At 47.5% G+C, this 27169-nt stretch overlaps 1 protein-coding gene across 5 annotated transcripts in view; it reads left to right on the top strand.

Moving 5' to 3' along the window:
* The window catches only part of C4_1H8orf88 (chromosome 4_1 C8orf88 homolog), an 847684-nt gene extending 830824 nt beyond the window's left edge, over positions 1-16860 (top strand). For all 5 annotated transcript variants that reach the window (XM_078685592.1, XM_078685591.1, XM_078685590.1 and 2 more), the window contains one exon: positions 16658-16860. The gene's annotated coding sequence lies outside the window, so the exon portion shown is untranslated. The remainder of the gene's footprint in view (positions 1-16657) is intronic.
* Positions 16861-27169: the final 10309 nt, after the last annotated feature.

Raw genomic sequence — 27169 nt, forward strand, 5'->3', positions numbered from 1 at the left:
TGACACCATTCTGCTCCTGAAATGGCATGCACCACTTCCATGTGCTTATGTCCGTTCCTTTCTTTCCAAGCCTCTAGTTGTTGATTTGGAGCAGTACTTAATTTGTAAACAAAAATTATGAGTTCCAGGGCCCTCATCCGGAGGCCACTGCAGCTTGCACCAGCCATTGCTCCTGCCGGCGCTTCCAATAAAATAATCTACACAACTACTAACCATCACACTCCTCCTACAAGTGTGACAATTCAGACTAATACAGACCACCCAAAGCTATAAGAATAGCTTGGGTGGCAGGTGTTACTAATTTCTAATGTATATTAAAATATTGAACAACTGTTGTGCTAATTTCGAAATTAGTCAAACCGCCACCATGTGGTGGCTGTAACAAGTGCCGGTGTTGTCATTTGAGTGTTGAGCACCAGAAACCACTGGCTCAAATTAAGTACTGATCTGCATCTTCTCTTATCCTGAGCTTTTCTCATCTCTATTCAGAGCTTCTCTCATCTCTCAAAGGCTGTTTTTTCACAGCTATTTCTTCAAATTGTCCACACTGTGTGTAGGAAGGTTCCCTTTCTTTGCATGGTTAACCCTATTTATGCCTGACATCTGATGCAACTCGACTTGATGTACAATGGGTCCCCGCCAATCAGGTTCCCAGAACCTGTGTTCTTTTCCAAAAGTGTACCTTTGTATCCACAATTGGCACACCCCTGGCCACAGACAAGCCCCTTGTAAAAGGTACCATGGGTACCAAGGGCACTGTGACCAAGAAAGGCCTCTGAGGGCTGCAGCACCTATTGTGCCAACCTTAGAGGCCCTGCCCCTTTAACCACACACTCTGCCACAGCAGGATGTGTGTGTTTTGGTGCAGGAAAAGTGAAGAGTCACCATAGCACACACCCCTGCATTCCATGCCTGCAATCTACTGCCTAATGCCTAGGTAAGCCACACCTCTAGCAGGGTGCACTAGTCCTAAGGTGAGGGTACAGTGGCATGAGCCCTGTACCTCTGCAGTGTCTTAGTCCATTCATAGACATTGTAAGTGTAGTAAAGCCATAAAGAATATATGGTCTGGGAGTTCGTCACTACGAACTCCATAATGGCTTTACCAAAAACTGGATGTTTGGTAGCAAACTTCTCAGCACATTAAACCCACATGGATCCTAGTGTTAAATTTAATGTAAAATGCACTCAGAGGGCATCTTAGAGATGCCCTCTAAAAATCGACCAGCCCTCGCGTGGTTCCTGAATGGCTACCTGCCATTGCCACCACCAGACAGGTTTCTGGACCCCTGGGTAGATCGCTTCCGCTCTCTGGTCACAGAAACAAAGCCTATACTGGGCAGAGGTGTCATGCCTCCTCCTCCAGGATGGGCTGTGCCCACAAAGGGGAAGCTTCGGAGGCCTGCTGCCTTTGAATGCTGTCCCTCGCTACCCCCAGTAACTGGCTCCCACTGGTTCTGCGGGAAATCCCAGCTAGGAAGGGAGGTGTGCCCACCATTGCCAACCTCAACCCTCAGGTGAGAGAAGCGAGGTGAAGCACACATCTCAGTCCCCTCCATCTTGAAGATGAGTGGACTCAGCCAATTAGGATGAGGTTCATGCCCCCTCCCACTAGAGGGTAGCAAAATAGGGTGTGTATCCATCCCAAGGAAGGGACCCATTGGCCCAACCTACACACTTCTTTAATGCCTTTAAATTTAATTTATATGGGTGACCCTGAACCTTGCCTCTTAAGACTCGAGGGTCAAAGAAGGACGACAGAAGAGCCGTGCTGACCCAAGAAGAAACCGAGGACACCAACTGACTTGTCCCCAGCCCTTCCAGCTTGTCCCAACCAGGACCTGCCTACAGCGAAAAAACAAGCGTGTCAAGCAGCAACAGACCCCCAGAGACTGAAGGACCTGCCCTGCACACAACTAACAAGGCTGTCTCCCGGGAGCACTGGATTTGCTCAAACCAAAGACTAACTTTGAGAGTCCGGACTCCGCGATTCTGCAGCACTCTGTACTCGCCTACCACTGGCCAAAGTCGAGTGGCCCCATACGCCAAATAGGTCCCCCCAGCAATCCTCATTTGGGATCTGGTGACCTTTGACTTCCCACAAGCTTTGAAACTAAACCTGCAGCCTTTACTTGAAGGGTGCTTCTGACCGTGACTAAAGATGGTAAAACTATTGTTCCCTTGACCGATGCGGTCCAGAAAGTATGTCCGGCTGATGCCTACCGCGACCAATCACAGCCTAAGGAAACCGACTTCGGTGCCTAAGACACCCCACCCCAGCCTTCCAACGCCTTCTGGGCCTTGGGTGGCCAATCCACAGTGTCCAAGCATTCTCCCAGAACCCCAGTCGCCCTTCCAGTCGTGGGTCGCCCCACCCCCTGACCAAGCCTGCAGCTTTCCGAAACAGACGGTCTCCACTGAGATGCCCAGAAACCCCGACGTAAGCTCTACATCTTGCACCCGGCTGCCTCTGTGCTGCTGGCGGTGCAGTTCTTGTGTCGGTCGTTGGCCCCTGCAGTGCCGACCGCAACCCTTGAAGCTTTGCTCCCACTTCCAAGTGGTCTGCTTGCCAGCAGACCCCAACTAAAAGCCCCCTGGGCCCAAGTCATTCTAGTGGCTCTAGACTGGGTGCAGAGAGTATGGTATACGAAACTCCTGGGCTTGAGCATCTGTCCTCCGATCAGGTTGCCACACCAGGAGGATCTGCTGTCACAGCAGAATGGTCAGGTTTTCCACCCCATGCATGGAGATTAAATGGCGACAGCTGAACACCTTTGACCTTCCTCTGGAAGTGGTTGATATCATCTTGGCAGCCAGGCATCCCTCAACGAAAACTGTACACACATGTCGTTGGGACAAATTTTTGGTTTGGTGAGGCGCTCACTAGATTGAACCCTTTCAGGCCAAACTGCCTAATCATTTATTATTTTGCTGTCTCTTGCCTAGCAAGACTTTGCTCTTAGCACAGTGAAAGGATATCTTTCAGCACTCTTCCTTCTTATGGATTCCTTATCAGCACCCTTTATATAAATTACCTGTTGTGATGCATTTTTTTAAAGGGCTGCAACTTCTTTCCCTGTCCCCATTTGTTATACCCCAATGCGACCTCAATCTTGTCCTTACGTTTCTGATGTGTACTCCATTCAAGCCGGTCCATAGATGTCCTTTTTACCTTCTCACCATTTAAACTGTTTTCCTAGTTGCCATCACTTTAGCACGGCGTGCAAGTGAGCCTTAGGCTTTGTGCGTTTATTCTCTATACTCTATCTACTTTCCTGACAGGCATGTTCTGTGTACTAGAGCATACGTCTCCCAAATGTTGTGACGCTGTTCCACGTCGGCTAATACATCACTCTACCAGCATTCTGTGCTCCAACTCACCCCTCTAAGGAGGAGGAGAGGCTTGATCTCTTTGACCCTAAGAGAGAGCTCAGCTTCTACATTGATCTCAACAAATACCACCAGGTGGACGATTGGCTCTTCGAGGGGTTTCCCAGAGCCAAAAAAAGCCAGTCTGTGCAGAGTATATCATCTCGCTGGATCGTGCTCTGCATTAAGATCTGTTATGCAATGGCAAAGGAGCAGCCTCCATAAGGATTGCGTGTCTGTTCCACCAGAACCGAAGGTGCTACCACTGTGTTAGCATGCGGCGCCCCTGTCCTAGACGTGCAAGGCCGCTACATGGGTGTCCCTCCATACATTCACAAAGCACTATTGTCTGGACAGCGAAGTCTGTCGATAAGAACACTTTGCCCACTCTGTCGTGCAGAACTTCCTGTCTTGAGACCATCTGCATGTCTCCTCCCTTAGTTACTGGTTTTGTATCTATTTAAAAGGGGATGAATCTGCAGCTAGAAGTCTCTATCAGAAGAAAAAGTTACTTACCTTTGGAAATGCTCTTTTAAGTAGAGACTCTGCTCTTTTTGGTAGAGACTATTTAGACGCAGATTCCTCATCGACCCTTCTATCCTCCCCTTTCTGTTGTTGAGCTCTATCCTTTAATAAGATCTACATCTACGAATATACACACAGATAGATCAGTTTTTTTGGGGGCTCCAAATCTGGAGGCGCGGACGGTCCCGAAAGCAACTGCAGTGCATGGGAGTGGCATCTTTATAGGCCCCACACGTCATTTCTGGAGCCGAATGGCATAATTTCAGAGCTTCTAGATGACACGGTCTGGCACAGAGATATTATGAAAGACATTCCATTCCAGTACAACGTCTGGGGAATATTGAAAAGGGATAGAATCTGCTGCTAGATAATCTCTACGAGAAAGTGTGTTACCAAACGCCAGTAACTTGTTTGTTTGTTACAACTTGGACTCCATTAAATCAATGTGAATTGATGGCGTTGTACTTGCTGAATTTTTGAAGCAAATTCCTAATTCTCCTCCTAATGATGGCTTCCCATCCTAAATACATATTCAGCTCTCGTTATGCTTCCGGATTTGCTGAAAAAAAAGCCTCATACTGACCCCGTTAAAAAGCCCATATTGTACACTAACATTCTGGTGTATACTCTGTTTGACTTCTTTTCTGTTATCAATTACATGATAAAGTATGTAAATTCTTTATAAAATACAATAACATGCATTGCATATTGTGATTAATTACGCTATATAAATACATCTAAATATTTACATCTCAAAATATGCCATATTGTATTCAGTTTTCCCAGCGAAAGAAATTTAAAGAAAATTGTGCTTTTCAAATGATGGCTTCCCATCCTAAATACTTGGCTCTCAAAATGATTCCTGGTTTGCTGGGAAAAAGCCACAAACTGATCCTGTTGAAAAAACCTGCGTTGTACATCAACATTCTGGTGTATGCTCTATATTTCACTTCTCTTCTGTTTTTCGGTATGCTTCTTGAACATAGTCAACTCTAGAATGACATCAGTAAGCCCAATTTTTTGTAGGTTGTTTTTTAATCCGGTTTCATTACTCAAAGATGCTCTCACACAGGGGCAATGCAAATGGTGGATGATGCTGTGTACACTCAGTTATCAGACATACAGGTAGAAGTCGGGGACTCTCCTCACGACTATCAGATCAACCTTTGGGATTTTTATAAAAATGTTAATATTTGAAGAGTGCTTTTTAAAGACTGTTGAATTTGGGGATGTGAATTGTGAACTCAAGGGTACCGAAGATGCTCATTTTTGTGGGGGATTTTATTGGTTAGAGGCCAAACCTTGGTCCATTAGGGAAGAGTGGTTAGCGCTCTGGACGCTTCTTGGATCATCAGCTGTTCCTGGTCCCTTCTATGAAACTCGGATATGGTGTGGATGCGTGCAGTGGGTGTGCCAAAGGCAAGCCCATCTGGGCCCGTCTGAGCGGGTCCTGCGGCCAGGAATGCTGCCCCATTGTCTTTAGGTATGACCACCTACTCTGCTGCTCAACTGTTTCCACTGAGCCCTCTGACTTAGACCAGATGGCAGCAGTTAAAAAGTGCTCCCATAGCAAGGTCAAGACTACACCCCTGCACTCAAAACCTGCGCCCTCTTCTGGAGCACGGTAAATCTGACCTTGCCCAGAATTACCATGGTTTGAATTTTTTTTGTATAAGCTGTCGCTCACATGCAAAACATTATTGGGACATGTTTTATTTTCTTATAGACCATGACCCTGATGTGGTTTTCTTAACAGAATCTTAGCTTATTGAGGCTTCAGGACAAGAGGTCATTTAAGCATTGCCCCCTTCCTATTGCATCCTGAGACAAGACCATGAATCCAAAAGAATAGGAGGCATTGCTATTCGTTTTAAAGATTGTTTTATGTGTAAAATAAACAAATTGGTTATCCCCGAGTACGAATCTCTTCTTTTTTTTCACTGTTTTTGACTAAGAATTTTACTTTGGAGGTCTTATCTATTGTTCACCTGGCACTACTGCTAATTTGAGCTCTACTATCTCGGACGTTCTTGTATCGCCCATTCTTACATTTTCTAACTTCACTATACTAGGAGACCTCAACATCCATTTTGATAAAGCAGACTGCGGCATAGCTTCGTCTGTTATAGACAGCCTTGCGACTCTTAATGTTCATCTTATTTTGAACTCACCTACTCACATAGCCGTCCATATGCTGGAACCTATATTTACTCATTATAGTGGTTTTCAAACTGATCAGCCTATTCCTTTAACATGGATGGATCGCTGTGTAGTTTTTTTTCGTTGTGGACCCAATCGAGACCACAGTTGAGAAAGGCTCCGAAGACATTTCTTGGCAGGAGATGGTCAAAGTTCAATGTTTCAGCCCTCAACTCTTTACTTAAAGCTAACTGTCCCGCTTTTAGTGAGTCAGTAGAAGCGGACTGTCATACCCTAGATTCTTGGATTAGACTCTCTCTGGATGTGCTATTTCCTACCTCTAGCATAAACCTTCATCAAACTCTCCCCCTGCCCGTGGTTCAGTGTTTCATTGCAGCAAACAAAATAATTGTGCAAAAAGCTAGAAAGGGGTTGACGCACAACCTACATTCATGAGGATAAATTGAGATGTAAAGAAGCTTTAAAACCGTATCAGAAAGAATGTAGCATTGCAAAAGCTAAATTCTATTTGGATAGAATCACAGCAGATATAAACTGCCCTAAAACTCTATTTAGGGTAGTTAAGAATCTCTCGAATCAGGCTAGGACCATCCCTGCTACTCTACTCACGCAAGTGCAATGTAATGAAATCGATGATTTCTTTTTTAACAAAATAGCAGGCATTCGGGCATCATTTGTGGGTCCTCGTCAGTGAACTCTCCTGAAGTTGCCTCTAATTGTTTGTTCACAGATCCTTTTCCAGCCCCTAGATGTGATTTTATGTAGCTCTCTACTTGCAACTATCAATTATGGCTCTCCACTTGACCCTTGGTACCACCCCCCCCCCCCTTTGTTTTGAAGCTCTGGAGCAATTTACCTAATTGTTAAATTCCTCCTTGTTGGAAGGCTTTTTCTGCTTACATAAAAGCGTGCTTTAGTTAGACCAATACAAAAAAAATACTTTAACCCTCTGGAATGGTCAAGTTATAGGCCTATATCACTCCTGCCCACATTGGCTAATGTGTTGGATAAACATGTTTATCTTCAGCTTTCCTCCCTCATTGAATTAAGTGGTCTATTACATTCTGTGCTTTCAGGCTTTAGGCCTGGCATTGGAAAGTATCAGTCCTCCTTGGAGTCACTGAATATCTGTGTTGCCAAGTAGATAAAGAGGGTACTATGGCACTGATCCTTTTGGATCTTGGTGCCACTATCGACACTGTGAGCCATTCCACCTTATTTACCAGATTAGGAGACCTGGGTGTATGGCACAGCCCTGAGGTGGCTGAGCTCCTTCATACAAGCCTGCACCTTTCGGGTGTATTCAGCTCATCATAGATCGAACTCTCACCACCTAGCTGCCAGGGTGCCACAAGGCTCAACCTTGAGCCCCCTACTTTTCAACTGTTTGCAAGACTTTTAGTGGAGATTGTAGAATCCTACCTGCTGACATTGTTTTTATATGCAGAAGATACACAAATTATGGTATCCTAATCTCAGGATAACCGCAAGGGAGAATCTGTTAACTGCTGTCTTGCCCAAGTTTCATTTTGGATGCATGGAAATTCACTAAAGTTGAATAGGAATAAAAGGGAGGTTCTGCTGGTGGGCAATCAACCCCACCTCTGGGGTCCTCCCCTGTGGCCATCTGCCAGTCCAGGTGGTAAATAATCTGTGAGTATGGCTTGATGACAAGCGGTCTATGAGCCATCAGATCCGCTAAGTAGCAGCCATCTGTATCCTTTGTGGCTAAGGAAATTCTTGATGTGCCTTCGGGCCCCAGCTCGAAGAACAGTAGTCCATTCCTTTGTAATGTCTAGACTGGACTACGGAAATGTTCTATACCTCGGTGCTGCTACTTCCCTGCTTAAGCGGCTTCAGACCATACAGAATGCGGCTGCACTACTCCTACTCCATCCACCCAGATTTACTGTATGAGCCGGTATGTTACACACCCTTCACTGGCTGCCAGTTAAACGTCCGTCTGCTTCAATTTAAAGCTTTGTGCTAAATGCCTAAATGTCTTTTCAAAGCAGGGCTGTTATGTGTGGGACCTTTTATGTCCAGGTAACACCCAAATGCCAGCTCAGTTCCAGCCACTTGGAGCTGGCTGCAGTCCCCAGAGTTGAGAGAACCCACCAAGGTGGTTGGGCATTTGCATATCGGGGACCAAAACTGTCAAACACTTTGCCACAATTATTGAGAACTTGTAAATCTCTGATAGTTTTTCGTGAGCATCAAAAACGTGGCTGTTCCCACCTTCTCATTAACAGTCTCCTGTGGCTTCAGTAATTCTGGTGGGTTTAATGAAGATGCCAGAGCTGGAAAACCTATTTTAGGTAGCCATGCTCTTTACAAATGACATAGCATTTTATTAATTTATTTTAGTTATTTAGTTATGTTTATGCTCAGTGATCAGAATTTCAGTTTGCTGATCCTCCTCACTTTCTCCATGGCCTCAGATATATGTGGTAGACTGTGGGGCAGTTCCATCCTTTATTTAATCCTGCATGGATGTGCAGCATATCTCTTTGGAAAGGTGGCGGCTGATACTTGCATCTTTATCCATGCATACATTCATACCAATGGCACTGATTTGTATCTTAAGTGGTCCTCTACGAAGGGTGTTCATCTGCTGGACTGTTTTGGTACATTCAAGGACTAGATGTCTCTACTCCATCTCTCAAAAATTGAGCATATTTTCTTCCTAACTGCTGTTCAAATGTGACTTATTGCCCAGCTCTCACTATATTAATAGTACAAGTCTTGTCTCTAAAGACAGATTTCTGAGTTTTACTTTTGATTCAGACAGGTGTTTTATGCCACACATTGAAAACATCTCAAAATCATGTGTTTACCAGTTTTGCTGGCTGAGAAAAATTAAACCCTCTTTAGCCCCCTCAGAGTTCAGGCTAACATTCTTAGATCTTAATTCACGCCTAGATGAGGTATATTTCATTGTTAGAATGTTTGCTAGCCAAGACCTTTTGATTCTACTGAAATCATGTATACATGTACTTACTTATTGTGGCTTTCAGCCAGCACTCTTTGCCCATTTCTCTTTTATCCATCATATTTTCCTCTGCTCACTACAGCATTCAGCATGGTGCCATGGGTCAGCCCTCTCCAGCCAGTGAGTGCCTGGAGGATCAGGGATTTGAATGATGTTGTTTTGCCCAAATGCTATCATCATTCTGAAGGGACTCTATTATTGACAAGCAACAAAAGAGACCACAGGCAGATAAATCCAGCGCACCGACATCTCTGACCAAGTTACTTACCTTTGCTGCTTTACGTTCCCAGTCATTGTTGCTTTAGGAGGAGGAGGAGAAAGCTCTACAAATTCAGATATCAATCGCAAACAATTGTTTCACAAAACAGCAAACACGTTTTAATAAACGGGTATTTGGTTAAAAAAATACCCACTTCTCTTTCTGACAAGCTTCACAAGCGTTGTTCCTCAAAGGATGTCGAAGCATGACCTCTTGTTGATCGGGGTGGTAATTAACCACTTATCAGATGGACGCTTGCTACGTCACACGTGGAGTACCATCATCTTGATTTGGCTCCAGTCAATATCTTTTGATTTTACGAACATTAGATGTTTCAGCCAGCTTTTTTCGCCCATAGGTATTTTCTTGTTATACACATTTTGAACCCATAACCGCATGGGTCAGTGGGTTAACCCACCTCATCCATTAGCTTTCTTGACTGGGAGTGCAAATGAGAAGATCAGTTTAGAAATGAGGCCACTTTCATGGCAGTGATATTGTGGCAATCTCTAATTTCGTTAGATTTGTTTTAATTTGATTTTTTTATCCTGAGGGGTAATTTTCTGTTCAAAACTTTACCCATCATCTTTAGATGGTGGGATTTTTACTTTTAAAATCTTAATGACTATTAACAGGGCTTTACGTGGAATTAAAAAACTGGAGGTCTCTCAAAGAGGTGTTGCCTATGTAATTAAGGGTGTGGCTTAAAAACACATAGGGTAAAAATTTGTGCTTAGCATAGTGTGCCGCCCAACTTTTATTTTGCTGTTTCTGTCATTGCATCCAGATATATGATAAAACAAGTAACATCATACCTACAACAAGTCAGGACTTGGCTTTGTCAATGGTTGTTAGTTGCATAAGATAAATAAGCAGCAACTATGGCTTGTCTATAATATTGAATAAGCTTCCACTTAAAGCCCTGGTGACACCACGACGGTGTTGCTGCTCCTGTGTTTCAAAAAGAGAAGGGAAAACCAGAGAGAAAATGACTCTCTTTAAAGGATGTCCCTTCCTCTACAGCGCTCACCTGGCATGACGTCATCCCGTAACTTCTCCACTAGTGAGAAGTGAGCAGTGTGAGCACGCGCGCATTGATGTGCCTGGTGTCACTGCAGTCCGAAAAAAAGTACCACCTGTGCCAGGGCACAAAATAGAGCCTGATAAAGACACGTTTTGTGGCCCCCTCTAAGAAAGTGCTGGTGCCCAGCTACGGTGAGACCCGGCCCACTTAAAGACCTGACCATTATCTATGCTTGCAAAAAAACAATAAATATTTCAGCCTTGACAAGGCAGACCTATTTGTTTGTGTGTGATTGTTTAAGCCTGATAGCCTGAAAAGAACCGTGTGCTCAGCTGATAAATGTTTTGCTGACTTCACGAAGTTTGTGGCAAGCAAATTTAAACTATACTAAACAATATAACAAAACAACAATATTCTCATGTGGTGTTTCAATCAATTTTCTTTAAATTCATGAAACATTAAAGTTTATAGGCAACTCATTAAATCATTGACAATATGGTTGTATCATAATTGTTGATACATCAATAACAATTGCACAACTCAAACAAAATTACAATGATCTTAATTGACGTTGCGTTTGATGACCCTGTACCCAATGCATTTGGGAACCTTAAGTCCCTTCTTCAGGGGACACTGTAATATAAACATAGATAATATTTACTTTTAATGGTTGTTGGAACATTGAACTATAGTGCAAATAATTGTCAATATACAATCATATTGTCACTGATTTAATGAGTTGCCTATAAACTTCAAGGTTTCATTAATTGAATGAAAATTGATTGAGACACCACATGAGAATATTGTTGTTTTTGTAATATTGTTTAGGATAGTTTAAATTTGCTTGGCACAAACTTCGTGAAGTCAGCAAACCATTTATCAGCTGTGCACATGGTTCTTTTCAGCCTATCGCGCTTGATCAATCACACACATTCGTGTTCAGATGAGGGACCAGCAGCCCTCTAACACTGTGTAGCACGCACTAGCAGGAACATTTGAGAATCATTGGATTTTTCCTTAGAGTTTGCAGTATTTTTGGTGTGCAGTTCTCCATGAACTTTTGTAGACCTATTTGTTTGCCAGGGGTTGCAGTTTATCAGTTTTTGCACTTTCTTCCTTGAAAGTTACGTTGCGCACTACTGCTTGTTTGACGCCAGGCCCATTTTTTGGTTGAGCCTAGCGGCAGCACGCATGCGCTGCTCGCACTGCGAGACTGCTGTAGTAGAGTATGGGAGAGAAGCCGCACCCACTCTCCTCCCATATTTTTTATTGGCTTGCATCATTGTCTTTGGTAAATGCTGCCTTTTGATTAGTTAATAGGCCCGCTTTAGTACTGCCTTACCTTCCTTTGTAAGCTCCTATGGTGACTGGCGCTTTTACTTCGGTTGTTACACTGGACCTGTGGGATCTGTAAGCACTATTTACTTTATTGAGTTTCACTTACTGCAGGCCAGACATGTGCTGCTTTAGCTGAAACCGGTTGTGTTTTTTTAAGCAGCACGGCCATCCCCATAACACCAGCGCCTGCTTTCAGTCACTTTAACCCAGCATTATCTCGAACCCCCCCTCAGTTCCCCCCCTCCCCCCTTGTAAAATGGGGCGAGATCTCACAGTCTCGGCTCAGGACAGGGCACAGCTGTTACTCTCCCACTCACTCACCTGGTCTATGCACTGGCTGCTATACCTTGGATTTAAAATCTGTCCCTCCCTAAGCAAGACAGTGGAAAGAAATTATGTAGACTTGCTGAACACCGCACACTCAGAACTGCAGGCCTAGATGTATGGAGGCCTTTCCTGGTTGGGGGAGGATAGCAGTAAAAATGACATTGTTACCCAAAATCCTCTACATCATGCAGATCATTCCTTCCAAACCCATCTCCCTCACTCTGCACACACTTCAGTAATTTTTCGAGCTTCATATGGGAGGGTAAGCAGTCGTGGGTGGCAAGGAAAAAAAGCAAATGCGACAGTTGCACCTGCTGGCCTCGGGATTCTGAACCTACTAAATTACTACCTCGCTGTCCAACTTCCTCACAAGGTTGAATGGGCCAGATGCCTTAAAGGGAAGCATTGATGCTTTCTGGACCAAGCTGTGGCTGGTATCCACATCTGGAAAAAAAACCTGCGCCCTAGGAGTCATACTGCCTAGGGTTTGCATCTCCCCAGTAGTCCAAGACACCATGGCAGCCTGGGATACATTGTTCATCAAGAGTGAGCTCCCCTCACCTGTGTCGGCCACTCACGCAACTTATTTGCAACCCTGACTTTCCACCGGCTCACGCTGTAAAAGGCTATCATGCCTGGCAGGAAGCAGGCTGCAAGAGACTGGGTGATTTGTTTGACCACACTGATTTCCAGACCTATTCCTAGCTACAAGATTTCTATGGTCTTCAGGCTCAGGAAGAATGGCGGTACACAGGAGTCCAAAATTGGGTTACCTGACCCCAGGTTCACTGTCATGCTAGTCGTAAACTGACACTAATTGAAAAATGGATGATCACCGGAGATAGCAACAAACGATTACTCTTGGACACCTACGGCTTTTTGACAAAACCATTCAAGCCGCCAAACCTCCAGCTCAGACCAGGAGGCCACTCCTGCTTCTAAAGAATGGGCCGACATCCTGCACTGAACCTGCTCCTCTGCTCATTCCTCCGCATCACAGAAAACTATGCTCAAAACCACCCATTCCTGGTACTACACCCTGGCTAGATTGGCAACATGGTGACGATGCAACGGACACATGCTGGTGATCTTGCAGCAAGTTTAGCAGGCTCACCCATCTTCTATTGCGCTGTCCCAAGCTACACAGCTATTGGGACGAGGTCCTCCATGACATTAATGAAATCTTCGACACAAACCTCCCTCGCTTCCCGAGGTACATTCTGCTGGTCCTACCCAATATCCACACTTACCCACTGTACTCTTGAAAAGGGAAGGCTGTTCTCTGTGTAGTGAAACAAGCGATGATGACTCGTTGGGTACAGACAAAACATCCACTCACGCAGACTGGCTACACAAACTGTGGGATCTACTATGACTGCAAAAGACTACCGCAGCCGTAGAGTCCAGCCTGCTGCAGTTTGACATAATATGGCCCCCGTATGTCTGCTTTCTAGCACAGGACTTCAGAAAACGTACCTGCCCCCTCTACCTGCGGGTCCTTTGACTCACAAAATTTGAGTTCCACCCTGACGTGACTGCAAGGGAACTCTTTCAACCCTGCGTCTGACTCCATCCTACTCAAATCACGATCTTGTCCACATCAGAGTTAAATGCAAGTTGTCCTCACCCCCTTATCTCCTTTACCTCCCTTCCCCTCCCTGAACATTCCCTGCTCCACTTCTTTCCTCTTCCTATCGCACTGGTTCTTTCCTGAGTTGACTCTCTCCCACAAGTCTCCCCTTCGCCAGGATATTGGATGTAGGTGAGGTATATGTATGCCATAAAACTTTAATAAAAAGTTTGGAACCATAAAAGTTGGGACATGGTGCCTAACCTCTCTGGAAAATATAATACATGACAAGTGTATTTTAGCATTTTGCGCTTTTGAACACAAGCTTCAGGCATGTTGCATGACCACGCAGCTGAAAATGTGCATTTTTCAGAGTGAAGGTAAACCTTACAACCGGGATGAATTATAGGACACCTTGATTCTAGTCCTCCATAACTATTACTAGGGTCAGCCAATAATTTGGTTGTGCACCATTGCTGTTTGTGGATTGTACCGGGGTTCTTGTCTACTCCACCTCAGGGGCTTATTGTTTCATATGGAATCGTTCTTGGCTTACTCCTGATGCGTTCGTTCCGTTCTTCATTTTGGTGTCTCTAGTCAATAAATATTCTTCCTTTTAAGAAAATTGGCTTGACATTTTTAAATTATGTATTTCTCACCTACTGTTGCTTTTTCAGTAGCGGCTGGTGACAATATTAGGTGGTGAGGCGAGCAAACAGTGACTGGGACACCAGCGCTGCCTTTAGACTCCGTGCCAAAGCTCTCAATTGTGGCTTGTTGTAAACAGTGCTTATAACGATCCACGACCGAGATCTCCAGACTTGAAGATGAAGGCAGTGCGAGTTTCTCATAGTGCCTGTCAGTGGGTCAAAAAAGTATAGCAAAATGAAAATGTTTTCTTACCCGTACTGCGTCCTCAGTGTTCCTCTGCAGTTCCAGCAGGAGTCTGAGTCAACTTCCCTGTACCACTCCAGATGATTTTCTCATGTTGCTATTAATGTTAACAGCATGAGAAAAGCACCAGGATTGGTTGGAGAGGGTGGACTTTACGCCCCTTTAAGCACTGGGGACCTATGCCTTCTCTCCTCCCAGCTGTCTTAGACAACTTGGGTTGGAGAGGTTTAAAGTGCGCATGTCAGCCTGGCTGCCGCAAGACAGCTGGCCAAAGTGACATGCACCCTTTAAACTGTCGTCTCCACTCTTTTCAGTCTCTGCTGCCAATCTCCAACAGAAGCCCCGCCCTTGTAGCTCGGGCTTACAGAAGAAAAAATTAAATGGTAATAAACACAGTTTATTACCATTTTATTTTTCACTTTGGCTGCACCTTCAGCGGGGGCAGGGTAACGCTTATTAGCAGTCGTGGCTGGCATGGCTCACGAGGAAGGGGGCCGCGGGGAGGACAGGGGGGGAGAGGGGTAATTAAAAAGAAAATGTAAACTTACATTGAGGCCGGGTCCCGCGCCTTCTCGTCTCGGGACAGGAAGCAGGCAGCCTGGCTCCCTCCCCTAAGCCAATCACAGCGCAGCAAGAAGCAGCCTGTATGGAGAAGGGAAATGTGCACATGACTGGCTTGGGAGGCCCAAAAAAACAGTCTTTGTGCACCCAGGAGTGGGCATACTACTCCTTACCTGCCCTGCCCAGAGAGCAGAGCAGCCCGCCCACCCGCAACGCAAACATAAAATGATAATAAGTAAAATGAATTAACATTTTATGTTTCTGCTTCTCGCACTGCGAGAAAGTAGTGGGTCGACGTGCCTCCACCATAGGGGTGGAGCCTCCCCTGCTTATTAGTCCATATGGAACAGTCGCCGCTGGATTTTTTTAGTTTCGCCTACATTTGTCAGTGAGGAAGAACTTGGCTGTGTATGCTGTGCTATTAAGTATGTTTTGGTATTCTGCACAAACCACAGTTTCAGTAAAAGGAATCACAATGTTTTGCGCTCTCTGCGGCAGCTCACATCAACAAAGCAGCCTCTCTTCCCCATTGCTCAACAATCTGGTTTCCTACTAAAAGTATACAAGTTCATTTTGCATGAAGCACATACAGGACAGGAGCATCTATTATCCACACATGTGTTATCATTGATAATATCATCTTTAGTTAGGCTTTGCGTTGTTATTGACTGGATCCCAGACAGTCATATCAAAGATGAGTCACCAAATATTCTATGTTCAACTCCCAATTTATTTATTCCAACCCTCCATCTTCTTCATCAGAAGTGAATTCATTATGATCAATTATATTGCTCTTCCATGGAGCCAAAGCAACAGCTACCATCTACTGGGTTCAGAGTGCAACCTCTACAAAAAGAATAGAAATAAATCAAGTTTTTTTCATCAAGATTCCGTGACTCAAGCGTATTACTTATATAAATTATCCAACTCCTAATTACTGGAGTGTACATATTTGGTCTATATCAATTATGCTGTCTGGGCATCATCAATGATGAAAACGTGAAGTTTCTAAAAAAAGATTAATGATATTATCAATGATAACACGTGTAGATAATAGACACTCTTGTGCTGTATGTGCTAAGTAGTTTTGTGTAGTGATTCATTGGTGGTAGAATCACAAACAGTTGAGTATCTGGGTCTAACTAATACAGATAAATACTAGTGTGACTGTCCTATAGGCCTACAGCCTTTCTTTGTTTTAAAAAATTCTTTATGCATGTACCTTATAAAGACTGAGTGTTGTTTTTTTAGTTACTTCATGATAAGATTCCTATGCAGCTCTCCAGTCATTCCTTTTTTGGATTCATTCAGTAGAACTTCTTAGTGTTTTCTCAAAAGCTATAGACTAATGGCTTGCAGAGGTCTGAGAATTTTCTTAAACATTATGTTAGTGCAGGGCTTCTGTTGCCAAGTGAAATATCTATTGATGTTTATTGTGCCTTCAAAAATGTAGTAGGAGAGCCAATTGTTTGGCGTGTTTTCATGTTGACAGATATAATTAAATTGTAATGTTAATTTTAATGAAACATTAGTTACATATTTTATTAAATTTAGAGTACACTCCTGACATGCCACTTATCATTAAGATTTTATAGCATATGAAAAAATTGTTGCTAACGTATACATATTTTGCTTTAGGTCAGAAGAGAACTGGAACCAGTTCGTCTCAGCTTTATTATCTACAGAGCTTTATACAGAGGAAGCAACATACAGTACCCTATTTAGTATGTCTCTTTTATACAAAACATATGTTTGTCAGTATTGTTTACAATATCTAAAAGACCACTCCAAGCACTACAAAGAGGCACTTAAAAAAAATAAAAGCATCAAAAGAAACCAAATTGTGTCATTAGTTAATAGAACAGTTAATAATATGTGATGGAAATATTTATTTTGGTGTAAGATAAATGTAACCATACGAGTATTTTTCTTGTTTGTGGCAGTCTTGTGGATTAAAGGGAGCCTTATCAAATGAGGTTAATATTGCTTGGAGATTTTTCTGGGGTGGTGTGATTGTTTTAGGTCTGTTTTGAAACATTAGTATGACCACAATACCACTCTAGTTGAGTTTTATCTTGGCGAAAAGGTGTGAGTGATGGAGCCAGTAGAACCCTGTGCTGTACAAGACAAGTGGTCTGGCCTATTTGAAGTGAAGGAGAGCAAGAGTGATGTCACCTCCTAGTAGCCTTGCAGACTCCTAGAAACCACTGCACATGAGCTGCCTCAAACTCCACTTTTTGAGTTGGCCATTGAGTTGACCATGCTCTTGGCCACCGGTGATGGGGTGGAAGAGGAGAGTGAACCTCTCCCTGGTCTCCTGTCTGCCCAGGAGCAGGATGGGCCAGTGGATAGTGTGATCCTCGCACCTACACAGACCCTAGAGCAACAGAGTGACTGTCACCAGTTACTGGGACAGTTTGCAACTCTGTTTTTACTCACCCTAGTAGTCACCCATTGGTGCACTCATAGCATTGATACTGGGGATAGTCCACTTGAAAAGCACAACATTTACAGGCTTACTGACTGAGTGAAGGCTAGCATTACGGAAGAGGCTTCCACAATGCTAACCTTAGAAGTGATTGAGCCTTCCAGCAGTCCTCAGTTCAGCCCAGTGATCTTGGTTCCAAAGGCTACCCTACCCGGTGTTACTCCTGAACTGTGGCTCTGTATGGACTACCGTGGGCTCACTGCCATCACCAAGACTGGTGCATAACCCATCCAGTGTGCTGATCGGCTGGGAGCTCCTCAATGTATCTGATTTAAAGTATAGGTACTGGCAGATTGCCTTCACAGAGGGGCACAAGGAAGGACCGCATTGTCAACACAAGAAAGCCAGTTCCGGGATATGCCTTTTGGGCTAAAGAACGCCCCTGCTACATTCAAGAGGTTGGTCACTCAGGTCCTGGCTGGGGTGAAGAACTTTAGTGCCGCCTATCTTGACAACATGGCAGTTTTCAGCTTCACTTGGAAGGATCATTTGTACCATCTCCAGGAGGTGTTGTAGGCCCTGCAGAGCACAGGGCTCACTATAAAGGTTAGTAAGTGCCAGATAGGACAGGGATCTGTGGTGTACTAGGGACACCAGCATGGTAGCGGCCAGGTGGCAGCGCTACAACCCAAGATTGACCCATTCTGGTTTAAGCACCCCCAAGACCCAGACACAGGTGACAGCCTTCTTAGGCCTAACGAGGCACTACTGCAGACTCCTCAAGAGGTATGGCATCATTGTTGCCCCCTTGCCAGACCGGACTTCAAGGAAGCAGCCAGGTAAGGTGATCTGGACTGAGGCATGCCAGACCGCTTTTGACACTCTGAAAGAGGCCATGTCCATGTTGCCCATCCTGAAGGCTCCTGACTTCTCCAAGGAGTTTGTGGTGCAGACTGATGACTCAGGGCATGGAGTGTGAGCTGTGCTTTCGCTGCTGAACTAGGAGGGCCTAGATCAACCTGTAGCCTTCATTAGTAGGAGGGTACTTCCCAGGAACAGATGTGAAGCGCAACTGAAAGGGAAGCTTTTGCTGTGGTCTGAGCACTGACGAAGCTAAGACCCTACATGAATGAGACTCACTTCCGGGTTCTGACAGACCACAGGGCCCTCAGATGGTTAATGCCGATGAGGCGGGATGTAGAGAGCAAAGTCCAGTTCTTTCACTCCCAGGACAGAAATAGCAAGCAGCAGGCCAGCACAATAAAGCAACAGGCAGTCTGGCAGTTCTTCCTACAGCATCCAGCTCTTCTTCCTGGCAGAATGTCCCCAGTCCAGATGTACCTTGATTTTGGGGTATCAGAGGTCCAATACTTATACCGCTTTCTGCCCAAAGGAAAGTCTTTGTAGTGCACACGACTCTGCTTTACCCTGTAATGGCTTCAGGCACACTACAGATGGGTGGAGACAGCTTTGTGGGATGGCACCCTATTCAGGTGTCAGTGACACCTCCTCCACCACTCTAGCTCAGGAAGTCCCATCAGCCTGGTGATAGCCTATCAGGATATGGAAGACACACCTCAGCTCTCTTTGTGGGATTGTCTAGAGTGAATGCACACAAGCCCAACGGTCAGCCAACCCTGACGTGTATTCTACAGTCAGGCAGAAGCACAGAATGGTTAAGCAAGAAAATGCCCACTTTCTAAAAGTCGAGAAAGCAAAAGACACACAATTGATGGGCGGAATGCAGAACAAATCAAAACATTCCCCCCCCAGTCAAGTGATCTGGGTTAAATCCATCATTCTTTTGCTCACCATGCCACCCCAGTTTAGACCTGGCCATATGCAAATCAGTCTTGACCCTGTGCCTCATGGGAACAGTCCCGCCCGAACTGCCAAGCCAGGTCCTCCCTGGACCGGAAACAAGCATCCTAGGACCGGTTTCGGGGTTTCACCCCTCTTCAGCCAGGATAGCTTGATTCCAGTGGCACAGTGAGCCCAGGACCCACGTCTGGGCATACCTGGCGCACTTAGGTCGAGAAAGCAAAAGACACACAATTGATGGGCGGAATGCAGAACAAATCAAAACATTCACCCCAGTCAAAAGATCTGGGTTAAATCCATCATTCTTTTGCTCACCATGCCACCCCAGTTTAGACCTGGCCATATGCAAATCAGTCTTTTTAAAAAAAAAAAATTATGTTCTTTTTTAAAGTGCATAAAAACAACTGTCTTGTCACATAAGACCATCAACCACCACCCCTCGTCGTCCCCCCTCCTCCCCCTTCTCCCGAAATCGTATGTTCACCCTTGTTTCCGTTCGGCTTCACATTGCATCTCCAAGGGCCACAGGGCAATAAATCACAGACCCAAATGAATCTGCCCCCCACCCGAAGCAGCCAAGCACCCTTCCTCTTTGGTTCACAGTCCTCCATCCAGGCCATGATATTGGCGCCACTTCCCCCACACCCTATTAAACTTCTTAGGGCACCCCCTTGCTTTATACGTAATCCTCTCTACGGCCATGTACAGTCCATACCCCTTCTCCATTCATCTAGCCCTGGCGGGCCTGGAACCCCCACGCTTTCGCCACATCTCTCTTGGCTACCACCAGAGCCAGCACTACGAAGATCAGGAGTGGGCGGCTCAAGTCAATATCGTTCGTGATACCTAGCAGGACCATTTGGGATCCAGCGGTCGGGCGACCGCCACAACCTCACCTAACTCCTTCAAGACCCCTGTCCAGTATTGCTGTATGTTGGTACATTGCCAAATAATGTGGTAGAAATCCCCCCTCTCCTGTCCACATTTGAGGCAACCTGTGTCGCAGGCCCTCCCCATACGGTGTAGGCGTGCCCTATCGTAATAAGCCCTATGTAAGATCTTAAACTGAATAAGCCGTAGGAGGGACTTGATGGCGACTTCCCTCGGGTGCATCAGGGCAGTATCCCAATCTACCGTGTCCATCTCCCCCACATCCCGCTCCCATGATTCTCTAAGTTTTACAAGCCCATCTGATACATTATTGATCAATTTTTTTTTATATGTCTGAGAGACTGCCTTGCATGAAATGTGTTCCTGTAGCAACCGCCTCGCCAATGGTGCATACTCCGACAGGGGCCCTACCAGGGCCTTCTCCTCCCGCCATTCGTGTCGCAACTGCGCATATTTATAGAACTGTGTGTGGTGCAGCCCAAATTCCACCTTCAGAGCTTGGAAGGACTTTAGCTCCCCCCTCTTTAACAAGTCACCCAGTGTGGAAATACCAATATCGTTCCACCTCTGGAACCCACGCAGCTTGTGTAGCTCCTTCAGCCAAGTACAGTGCCATATCTGGGTCTGTTTTGTCGGCGTATGCTTCCAGCCTATTACCCCGATCGCCCTCTCCCAGATCCCCAGCGTGACCCTGGTGGCCGACAACAGCCGTTCCTTCCCCTTGCCCCCATATAAATAGTAGAGACAGGTGCGTCGCTCCATGGTTCTCCTCTCGAGGACATAAGTGGGATGCCCCGCCGGGGCATGCAACCATTCATTGATGGGGGCAAGATGTTCCGCCCAGTAATAGGCTTCGATATTTGGCAGCGAAATTCCAACATTATACTGGTTCCGCTGCAGAATTCCCAATGCTACCCTGGACTGTTTCCCTAGCCCAGCAAGGATCTCAACTCCGCGTTTATATCATTAAAAACCTGGCGGGGGAAAGGGAAGTATTCATTCTAAAGGGCGTACAAAAACATCGGTAATGTTATCATTTTAAACATGGCTGCATGACCCAGAATCGTAAGAGGAAGCGCTTTCCATGTAGTAGCATCCTTGACAAAATTATCCAACACCCGCTGAACGTTCCTCTTGTAGGAGATGTTTCTATCTAATGTCATATACACCCCAAGATACACAAACCCCTCGTCCGTAATTCTCAGCGTCCCAGGCAAGTAGGACCAGCCCTCTACCCCCGGGGGTCGTAGAGGATGGACTTATGGCAGTTAATCTGATAGCCCGCATGGGCACCATAGCGGTCCAGTACAGCGAACAGGGCCGGATTTGTGGTGGCGCGGTGAGTAATATATAGTAGAACGTCATCCACGTACAACGATATTTTTCCCTTGTGGGAGTCGGACTGGTCGATTTTAAAGCCCCGGATATCCCTGTTCTGTCTAATCTCGCATGCCACCACCGCTATGGTTAGGGCAAAGAGTAACGGGGACAGGGGGCACCCCTGTCGGGTCCCCCTTCTTATAGGGAAATCCTCAGATAACACTCCGTTGACTTGAACTCTGTCTCTCGGGTCCATATACAATAGTCGCACCCAGTGCCTAAACTTAGGTCCGAAACTGAACCTGAGTAACACTCCCTCAAGGAAAGGCCAGTCAAACGCCTTTTCAGCGTCCAGGGATAAAAACAAGTGAGGGTCCTGTCAAGCATGCACCTCCATCAACCAGTTGTGGGTCCTTCTGAGATTCAGCCTTGTTGCTCTATCTGGTAAAAAGCCAGTCTGATCTAAATGGACGAGATTAGGGATCACCCGCCGTAATCTAAGGGCTAAAATTGTTGCTTGGAGTTTAACCTCCATGTTAAGAAGCGATATGGGGCGGTACTACGCGCAGTCCTCCGGGGGCTTCCCTGCCTTATATATCGGGATAATTGTGGCCATGCGTAAGTCAGGTGGCAGCGTATCCTCCTGGGCCGCTTCCTCAAATAGTGCCAAAAGGTGGCGAACAAGGAGATCCCCTGTTTTTTTTAAAGAATTTGGCAGGGAACCCTTTGGGACCAGGGGCTTTCCCCGGACGAAGTTTAGTCAGGGCCTCTTTAATTTCATCTATGGATATCCTCCCCTCTAGATCCCGCTGATCTTCTTCCGAAAGAGCAGGGATGTCAATTTGGGCCATGTATCGCAGCGCATCCTCTTGTGTACCCAAGTTCCTCGCCTCGTAAATGTCCCTATAGTAAGCGGCAAAGGTCTGAGCGGCAAAGGTCTGAGATCGTCAACAGACAGCTAACCGCCTTCCTCGAGACGAACGGATCCCTCGCCCCCTCGCAGTCCGGCTTCAGAGCCAACCACAGCACCGAGACCGCCCTCATCACAGCCACCGACGACATCCGGACCCTGCTCGACAAGGGGGAAACAGTCGCCCTCATCCTCCTGGACCTCTCCGCTGCGTTCGACACGGTCTGCCACCGCACCCTAGTCCAGCGCCTCAGCAACATCGGTATCCAAGAGAAGGCACTGGAGTGGATCATCTCGTTCCTCGCCGGAAGAACACAAAGAGTCCGCCTCCCCCCGTTTCGCTCCGAGACCACCGAAGTCATCTGCGGCGTCCCGCAAGGATCTTCACTCAGCCCCACCCTCTTCAACATCTACATGAAACCTCTCGCAGCCATCGCACGCCAGCACAACCTCAACATCATCTCTTACGCCGACACCCAGCTGATCCTCTCCCTCACCAGAGACCCCGACACCGCCAGAACCTGCCTACACGAAGGGATGAAAGACGTCGCCGAGTGGATGAAGGACAGCCGCCTGAAACTGAACTCGGACAAGACGGAAGTCCTCATCCTGGGATCTTCGCCCTCCGCCTGGGACGACTCCTGGTGGCCCCCAGCCCTGGGCACCGCACCCAAGCCAACCGACCACGCACGCAACCTGGGCTTCATCCTGGACCCCTCGCTCTCGATGACAAGACAAGTCAACGCCGTCTCCTCATCGTGCTTCAACACCCTGCGTATGCTTCGCAAGATCTTCCGCTGGATCCCGACCGAGACCAGGAAGACTGTCACCCAGGCACTCGTCACCAGCCGACTGGACTATGGAAACGCCCTCTATGCCGGAACCACAGCCAAGCTACAGAAAAGACTCCAGCGCATCCAGAACGCCTCCGCCCGACTCATCCTGGATGTCCCCCGACGCAACCACATCTCCAGCCACCTGAGGAACCTGCACTGGCTCCCCGTCGACAAGAGGATCACGTTCCGGCTCCTCACCCACGCACACAAGTCTCTCCACGACCTGGGCCCCAAGTACCTCAACGACCGCCTGACCTTCTAAACGCCCACCCGCCAGCTACGGTCCACCAGCCTCGCCCTCGCAGCCGTACCACGCATCCGAAGAGCCACCGCCGGAGGAAGATCCTTCTCTTACCTGGCTGCCAAGACTTGGAACTCCCTCCCCATCCACCTTCGGCTGACCCAGGACCATCTCGCCTTCAGGAAACAACTCAAGACCTGGCTGTTCGAGCAGTAGCATACCCCTCCCCCCAAGCGCCTTGAGACCCTCCCGGGTGAGTAGTGCGCTATACAAATGGCATGATTGATTACCTGTGTGTCCGTCCGCCGCATCTGTCCCCATTCATCCCTCACATGCTCCACCCACCTGGCATTCCTCTTTCTTACCCAATCAAGCCAAGAGTCTCCCCGACTTATCCCCCACATCGTACAGCATATGTAAAGTTGCAAGCGCCTGCGCTTTTGCCTCACCCGTCGCCAAGTCCCGATATTGTCGCTGCATGTCCCGGAGCCGCCGAAGAGTTTGAGAGTCTTTATGCACCACATGATCACTCTCCAGGTCTAAGATCTGGGCTTCCAGAGTCCGTACTTCTTCCTGCAATTTCCTCTTTTCCCATGCTATTCTGTTCTGAGCCCTGTCCCTCAGAACCGCTTTAAGGGCTTCCCAGAGGACCACCCCTGACGCGACAGAGCCCTCATTGTCGGATATGTAGACCTTCACGTCCACTCTCAGGCCCTTCAGTAGATCCTGATTCTGTAAATCCCAGGCCGGTAGCCGCGAGTTCTTTGCCCCCATCTTACGTCATCCCCTCACCCTTAGCAGGAGAGGCGAGTGGTCCGATATACCTCTCGCTTTGTACTCCGCCATATCTTCCACACACAATGCCTGTCTGGACATAAAGATGTAGTCTAGTCTGGAGTGCACCCCATGGGCTGCTGAGAAATACGAGTAGATGCTATAGTCTGGATGCAGCCACCTCCACTTGTCCACTAGTCCCAGGGTGGAGATAGTTCTTGCCAAAGTAGTCAGTGTTGCGTCCCTAGGTCTACCTCCCGATCTGTCCTGCGCAGAAGACATGACATCGTTAAAGTCCCCCCCCATCACCTGCACGGTTTCCGAAGTATTCAGTAAGATGTCTGTTATACCAGACATTGTACTGGCCTGCAGTTTTGGCGGTGCATAAACGGAAATAATCGTAAGCTCCCGCCGTCCCCATGTGCCCCTCCCCCCACGTAGGTCCCCAATGGGTCCGTCCAGGTCTGTGCAATCACTAAAGGAGTAGTCTTCTTAATGAGGATAGCAACCCCTCTGGAGCCCATCGTATACCCTGCATGCGCCAGCACCCTGTAGGGACCCCTCCCCAGGAAGCCACACCTGGTACCCTGAAGGTGCGTCTCCTGTAGCAGAACAATATCAGGCCCCACACGTTTCACAGAGGCTTGTACCACACCCCTTTTGACTTTGCTGCCCAGGCCATTCACGTTCCAAGTGAGGACTGTAGTTCCCCCTCTCGTCAGGACCTCCGTCCCGTGACTATCTAGTAAAGTACAAGGCATCGCATCACAAAACTCACAATTGCAGAGGGAGTTAGGCTCCGGGATCCCAGGTGTGAATGACTGTCCCAATTATGACATGCTGAAACAACCCCCCTCCCACGAACAACTCCAACTCTAGTACAGAGTCAACTAGATCCACCCTCCCCCAATCCCCACAAAAGAGTAACTTCCCCCCACCCCACCCCTCTCTCCCCTTCATCCAGTCCCATCACCATCTTACGACAGAGATTAGGCCTTCCAGGTGAAGGTCTGTCGCCCGCCCAATCTGACACCCCAAAAATCTGAAGACCGTTAACCAAGATACCTACACAAATATACGTGCAAGCAAATGTAAACAGTAAAGAACATTAGATCAGAAAACAAAGCAAATTATAAGGGGTTGTCCAACTTGCGTGCTCCCCGACCACTTAGTCCTATTTTCCCGAATTAGAGTCGATGTTGAGTTGCGATGTCTTTGCTTCTTGCACCGGATCATGTTCCAGTTAGTTGATCGCCACTACCAGGGAATGCAGAGATTGTTCTTCCGTGGCCTCACCATCTGAGGAAGTACCACCAGGCTCTTCCTCTCCCTCCGACCTTGCGTTCCCAGTAAGACAGCTGAACCTTGAGCCCGTCAGCCGACCGGGGTCCAGGGAGGCCGAACTCTGCCTCCGCCGCCGCAATGATCCCTTTTCAGGGTAGGGGGTTGGCATCACCGTCCTACTGCCACGTGTTTGCCTGAGTCTCTGTGGCCTTGGTGACCCCTTCAAGGGTTCCTTGGGCTTGCCCGTATCTGGTGCCCCTCGAGCACCCACCACATGTCTAGTCAGGGGGGGACGTTCCTCCAGCCACTGCCACGCGTCTTCCGGATGTGAGAAGAAATACGTTCGCTCTTCATAGAGGACCTTTAACTTAGCCGGGACAAGAAGCATGTACTGAATGCGAAGATCCCTGAATTTAGCCTTCACCGCATCAAAGGAGCGCCTCTGTTTCTGCACCTCCTGGCTGTAGTCCGGGAATATCATGATCTGCGTGTTCTCCAGACGGATTTCTCCTAGCTTCCGAGCTTCCTGCAAGATCTTGTCTCTATCCACGAAATTCAGGAAGCGGGCAATGACTGGTCGCGGCCTAGCACCCACCGGCGGCATTGCCAGCAGTGCCCGATGAGCCCGTTCTATCACAAAGCAGGTCGAGAACTTGTCCTTCGGGAAAGTGCGTAGCAGCCAGGATCGCAGAAACTCCGCCATATTATTCCCTTCAATTCCTTCCCTAAAACCCACAAAACGGAGGTTATTACGTCGGGCTCTGTTTTCTGCATCATCCACCTTTCACAGGAGCTGTTTATGTGAGAAGTGGAGCTCCGCCAGGCTTTTCTTCAGGTCCTGAATAGTGTCTTCGGCCTCCCCCAGCTGTGTCTCAGCCGCTGTCACTCGCTCCGTCAAATTTCAAAAGTCCTGCCGCAGGAGCCTGACCTCGGAGCCCATCTCCCCGATCTTGGTTTCCAGGGCCGCACGGGATGCCTGTATGTCCTCTTGTGATGTTTGTATATCCCCCATCAAGAGGGACATGTCTGTTCGCACTCCCGGCGAGTTGGTCTCCTGGGGTAGAGGCGGGGTGTATCGGTCTAAGGTCCCCTGTTGGGGGGGTCCTGAGTTCTCTGTCTTTCTTGCCCATGTTGCGCCGCCCGCCGGCTGTGCCACAGCTGGGTCTGTGCAATCCGCTGACTCCTCCTGGCCTTGCCGCCCCTCGCCCCCTTCACCGTCTGTCAGTGCAGCTCTCAATTGCAGCTCTTCACCAGGCGACACCCGATGCCTGTCCCCTGTCTACTACAGGATGCGCCATATCAGGCCGCACTGCCGGCGCTCCGCAGCCATATCCTCCGCCTCACTTGTCTGGGTCCCTCAGCGCACGGACCAGCCCCCAAGGTCGTCGGGGGAAACAGGGAACACACCAGGTATGGGCTTCCATATAGGCAGACGGATTGATGATTCGGGTGGTCCGTCTCCCGGTTTTCAGGAGGGGGGGGAGAGGAGGGGCGCAATGAGTGAAGCCAGGCACCAGGGGCGGACCGGGTAATTCACCCGCTCAGCCGACGTGCGACCCACAGGCCCCCGAGGGTGTCACTTCCGCTGTAGCTAGAGACGGCGGCCAGACAGTCCCTGCGTCAAGCCTCCTCCCCCTGCTCCCGT

This window comes from Lissotriton helveticus, chromosome 4_1 (assembly GCF_964261635.1).
Source record: "Lissotriton helveticus chromosome 4_1, aLisHel1.1, whole genome shotgun sequence".
Lineage (NCBI taxonomy): Eukaryota > Metazoa > Chordata > Amphibia > Caudata > Salamandridae > Lissotriton > Lissotriton helveticus.